The 5,817-nt window shown below is 36.5% G+C and overlaps 1 long non-coding RNA gene across 3 annotated transcripts; it reads left to right on the top strand.

Moving 5' to 3' along the window:
• Positions 1 to 2,770: 2,770 nt before the first annotated feature.
• Positions 2,771 to 5,817, top strand: LOC130469190 (uncharacterized). 3 transcript variants are annotated; one of them, XR_008929579.1, is made up of 6 exons: positions 2,771 to 3,196; positions 3,805 to 3,878; positions 4,153 to 4,267; positions 4,467 to 4,515; positions 4,916 to 5,091; positions 5,585 to 5,817. It is a non-coding gene; the product is annotated as an uncharacterized lncRNA (long non-coding RNA). The 3 variants fall into 3 exon arrangements; XR_008929580.1 differs by lacking the exon at positions 3,805 to 3,878; XR_008929578.1 differs by lacking the exon at positions 3,805 to 3,878 and having other exon boundaries at positions 4,140 to 4,267.

Genomic DNA, 5,817 nt, shown 5'->3' with positions numbered 1-5,817 from the left:
ACTCAGTTGTTGAGGTAGCCAGTGTTGAAAGGGTATATATCCCTGAAACAAAGTTCAACTTTGTTCCTATTGATCAGTTGGGTATACATGTTGATGGAAAGGATCTTGTAGGCAAGAAATGCAGCCTTTAACAACAACACTTGTTTCTCACAATACCAATCACTTGTATTTTATTTTGTAGATGTTATTAGAGTTGTTCATAATGTTTCTCTGACAATGAGTATTTCAATAACGCAAGGAAACCTGTTATTAGCAGTGAAATTCGTTGCCTCTGCCTAATTTAGTTTCATGATATTTGGGTTTTTTTTCTTCAGAACAACCAAGTTGTTGAGGTAGCCTAATTTAGTCATTTCATGATAGAGTTAGAAGGTTCAAACTACCTTGAGTTGCTCTTCTGAAAATTGAAACTGATGAATTATGAGGAGGCAATGTGACTAGATTCAAACTAGCCGTTAGATTCAATTCATGCAATTTGAGTATTTGGTGCAAATAACTTTACAAATAGGTGTATATTGTGCAATAAGTTTATAAATAGGGGCATTTTGTGAATTATAAACATGACTTAACGGAGGACTAACGGAATGTCGGATTAGGGATATTTGGTGCAAACTTAGGCAAAAATAGGGGTATATTATGTGATTCGAAAGACGCGAGGGTATTTGGTGCATTATTGCAAACCTGAGGGACATTTCATGAAAAAACCGTATAAACAATCTCAACAACATTACGAGTCAAATAATTAAGTTATTTATTTAAATAAGTTTAGATCAAATCAGTTTTAACAATTTAAAATTGTTTCCATTTATGTCATATAAGTTCCAGTTATGTTTTATACCTCTCTCTTGCAATCGGCACTGTTCAAGTCCTATAAGTTTCAATCATGTTGAGGTTGTAATTGGCAAAAATGCAACTTTATTGGGTTTTATTTGACAAAATTTTCTTATTCATATATTAACATCTACTATTTTTTTACATGTACATAAACTAATAACAAAAATATAGGATATTAACCGTCAAAATCGTGTATTGGCAAAAATAAAAGTTAAAATGGTGCAACCATTTATAAATTAGATATGACCAACTATAGGCCGGCCCCCCTGGAAAAAAAGTGGGTTCGGATAGCATAACAACATGATAATTTAGACTATAACCCGAGCTGTTAGGTTATGATACATATGATATTACATAAATCATGCGGAAACAACCATTAACCCAGGAATACATATTATTTACACATAATCATATAGCATAATTTAGATGCATACTCTTTGTTGCGTGCCCTCCCTAGCTGCGCCCGAACCGAACAAGAACAAGTCTTTAGGACTCCAAGTGTCGTCCCTCCGTAGATAGTCCACAGCACGTCCGGATCCGCCTTAAGATTGACCAACTAGAATCGCCCTTAAGGTACTAGAATTTTCGGCACTTTTGAGCAAGATGTGTGATTGAATTTTTCTCTCAAAAACTCACTTTGAATACTTTTGAAACTCGTTATAAATTGTGAACCCAGGCCACATATTTATAGGGGTATGGAAAGGGAATTGGAATCCTATTCAGATACAAATTAATTAAACCTAGAATCCTACAAGAACTCTAATTAATTAATTTATCAAATAGAATTAGGAATTTAATCATTAACCGAACTCTGCATGTTTTAGGAATCGTGCATGAACACAAACACTTACGCACACACACACGGCAGCCACGATGGGCCGCCCATGCGCGTGCGTGCGAGCAGCAGCCCATGCAGCGAGGCCTACGCGAGCTACAAGCCCACGTAGCTCCTGCGCGCGCTGCCACGGCCTGCTGGGCCTGGCCTTGCGCTGGGCCTGGCGTGGCCTTGGCTGTTCGTGTGGCGCGCTTGGCTTGCTGGGCGATGGCCTGGCTTCGTGCTGGGCCCTCGTCCGGCAGGCCTCGTCCGATGCTTATTCGTACGATACGCTTCCGATTAAATTTCCGATTCCGGAATTCATTTCCGATACGAACAATATTTAATATTTCCGATTCCGGAATTAATTTCTGTTTCGAACAAATATTTAATATTTCCGTTTCCGGAATTATTTTCCGATTCCGATAATATTTCCGATTCTGACAATATTTCCGTTTCCGGCAATATTTCCGATTCTGGCAATATTTCCATTTCCGATAATATTTTCCGATACGTACCATGTTTCCGTTTCCGGCAACATCTACGACTTGGATAATATTTATATTTCCGATACGATCCATATTTCCGTTTCCGGTAATATCATCGTTTCCGGAGTATTCATTTCTTGCCTGTGACGATCTCAGCTCCCACTGAAACCAAGATCCGTCGATTCCGAATATTCATAGATGGAGTATTTAATGCCATTAAATACTTGATCCGTTTACGTACTATTTGTGTGACCCTACGGGTTCAGTCAAGAGTAAGCTGTGGATTAATATCATTAATTCCACTTGAACTGAAGCGGCCTCTAGCTAGGCATTCAGCTCACTTGATCTCACTGAATTATTAACTTGTTAATTAATACTGAACCGCATTTATTAGACTTATCATAGAATGCATACTTGGACCAAGGGCATTATTTCCTTCACGAGCATGACTCGATAAAGCCCGTTTCGGCCCACAAAATCCCATGCCAAATCTATAGGCTTGAGTATTATTTTTTGTTTTAAAGCACGGCCCGACCCGAATTTTAATCAAATTTTTTTATGGGAAGAATTTTAATCATCTCTATTATAAATAAATGAATGATAATAAATATAAATTTAAAAATTGTATTAATTTGCAATTGTCAAATTAAGCTCGAATAATCAACATTGAATAAAATTTCCCTCAAAAAAAAAAAAATTCAACATTGAATAAAATCCAATTAGACTACCCGCCCTCTTTTCATGAATTTCACTCAAAACTAAGTATTACCCAATTTGACTACCCGCCCTTCTCTTTGGCGAATTTCAGTCAAAAAATCCATTTCCCTCTTCACTTTCCCATTCCCTCTTCACTTGCCCATTTCAGCGACATTTCTTCTGGATCTAGGTTTAGGAACTCAACTTCATTCTCCCCCAAATTCTTATCTCAATTCTCACTCGAGATCCTAGCGAGAGAGCTCTTACTCGTTAACAACAGGAAATGGTTTGATAAGTCTGGTGGTGTTTCATTTTGATTTCATTCATCTCAAGGGCTTAGATTATCACAAGTCCTCATAGTTTTCGGGTAATTATTTTCTCCAATCTTGTTCGTTAATCTTCAATTGATTTGAAAGTTATGCTGATTTAATTTTTTGTTATTCATAATTGAATTTTGTAGATTTTAAAATTTTGATAGTTTCCCTTATGAGAATGATTTTTTCTCCATAGTGAGTTGTGATGATTTAAATACATGCTCTTGTTGTTTATAATTTTTCCTTGGGGCATCGTCGAACACTTGACTGGCGTTAACTTTGTTTTACTATTGTATTGTATTGACTGGTCTAATTTTGTGTTTCTTTATGGCATTGTGGGTGAACTTTTGTGTCTGAAATCCAATAGTTTTTGTTCTTTTGAGGGAGTCTTGAAGGTAATGTTTGTGATTGATTAGTTGAAATTTGAGAGTTTTGAGGGAGATGTAATCCAATATAATCATTTTTCTTCCAATTTAAGTGGGGCTTTTGTTTGCTTTACCTTTTTATCTAGTTAGGCATTTAGGGATGAAGACTTTGCTAACTCTGAATGCAACCTTGAATTTTGGTAGGGAAGTAGTGCCTTATGCGTACTGTGATAATTTAAAAAGTACCATGTTATTTTCTCTAAATCTATTGTTTCCTTTCCTTCCCTGCCTGGCAGTTTTATTTACAAATTAAAGATAGGAGGTGTCCTGCTGATTCAAGACTCCCTTTTGAGTATTGCTGTGATATGAGGTTAGATTCATGATGTGTTAGATTAATCTGAACTTCCACAATATATGTGAATATGTGTACGTACTTAAACCGAGTATTACTTTAGTTTTGTGAACTAGAAACACTATTTATTAAATGGAGAATTTCCGTTCACATATTTTTATGATTATGTTCTGCCCACACAACCAACTATACAGGCTTATACAAGCTTTTGAAAGTCTCATATCATCATTTGAGTTCTACTCTTGTTTTACTATCTCAGGTCTGATCTCTAGCTTTCAGCTCATATTGGCAGGTACTCTTCTGGTCAACATGTTATGTGGTACTTAGTCTCCTAGTGGTATATAGAGTTGATGCAGCTTTGCAGAAGTTGGTCTGGGTGTTCGTGCTGAGATGATGGGCTTGTTCTGGTAAGCAGTAGGAAGTTTGTTTGGGTGCTGATTATGGCATGTTCTGGTTTAGCTGGAAGTTGGTTGGTTGTCTTAATCTCAGTCGCAAAGCTACTAGAAAAAGGGTCTTTGAATTTACACAAAGATATGTATGTCCATAGAATGCATGATTTTTTTAATTTCCTTAATGATAATAAATTAGTTATTGTTTATCTTGTAGGATGAAATTCGAAACAATGGAAAAAGAACCATATATTTCCCATCTCTAGGTAATTTCCCTAAATTGATCGATCGTATTATAATTTTTGTTTGTATTTGTTGCTTTTGTTTTGTTCTTTCTTGCTGTTGACATATTGATTTTCTTTAATAAACACTTCCCTGAGTCTGTCTAATTTTTCCTGATGTTATGATGTTAAGCAGTATTGATCATTAGAGTGTAGATTTTAGTTCAAGTTTAAGATTATTGCTATTCTTACATAAGTTTAAAAAACATCTTCAAGCTTTCATAGGGAGAATATGTTTCAGTTGAAAACTTGGAGAATAATTACCTTCTTGCCTCAGAAATTGGTGCAGTATGTCTGATCTATGCTGCACATAAGAATAAGCAACTCTGTAGCATCATTTGAATTATACCGTTTGCTTTCTTCTGAGCTCATCTGTCTATTTCAGAAATGGGTTTATGGAAATAGCTTCCAGTCTTTCCTCGTTGCTGTAGTTAACCCCAACAAGTAGGCTCTTGAATGCTGGGCTGAAGAACACGGTGTTGTAGGTGATTTTTTCACTATGCCAACATCCTCGGTTCTCGTAGTCCAGTTCCCTTGTTGCTTTCTATAGTCACGTCACTGGTAATGTTTCTTTTCCAAGGCTATTAAATTTCCCACCTGGCAATTTTACTAAACTAAATATCCTGTCAGGATTCAGGTTCTCATGTTGCATTTACTTCTGCTTTTGTAACAAACATTGAATTTGTTTGTGCGGGATTCACTTTCACAAATGTCCACAAATCCCCTGTTTTCTGTCGTGTGCAAGATATGGTATTTGAAAGAGGTGTACCGGTCCTGTCACAATGAAAGTCCAAACTACACTCTCATACACATTTCTTGACTCTAGTGAAAGAACAGAAAGCAAAAGAGTTAAATGTAGACATTTTTCAAACATATAGTTGTCCTTTAGTTGGTAGGGCAGTGAAGATATACTGAAGGTAAACTGGAGGAATGGCTTCATAGTTCTAAAAATTGTTGGCATCATTTTGTGTTCGTTTTTGCAAGACTGATGTATGGATCTATATGTATGTCTGAGGACTATTTACATCTGATCGATGTTTCATAACTGTTGCAGGCATAAAAATTGACCCTAGGGATAGGTTATCGCTGGAGAAAATCAAAGATTTATCTAATGGTGCAAGCAATGACAAAAATGAGCCAGAAAATTGCCCCTTCTCTTGGGCAAGATCTCCAGAGAACCTTCTTTGGCAAGAGACTTATTTGGCTCTAGCCACCACATTTCTGCTCCTGAGGTTGTTGTACCTCCTCTTCCCATGTCTGCTTGAGTTTTCTCATTCTACTTGGAGA

This window comes from Spinacia oleracea, chromosome 3 (genome assembly GCF_020520425.1).
Source record: "Spinacia oleracea cultivar Varoflay chromosome 3, BTI_SOV_V1, whole genome shotgun sequence".
NCBI classification, from domain to species: domain Eukaryota; kingdom Viridiplantae; phylum Streptophyta; class Magnoliopsida; order Caryophyllales; family Amaranthaceae; genus Spinacia; species Spinacia oleracea.
Note: the sequence above shows the minus strand (reverse complement) of the source record. Positions and strands in the feature narration are given on the sequence as shown.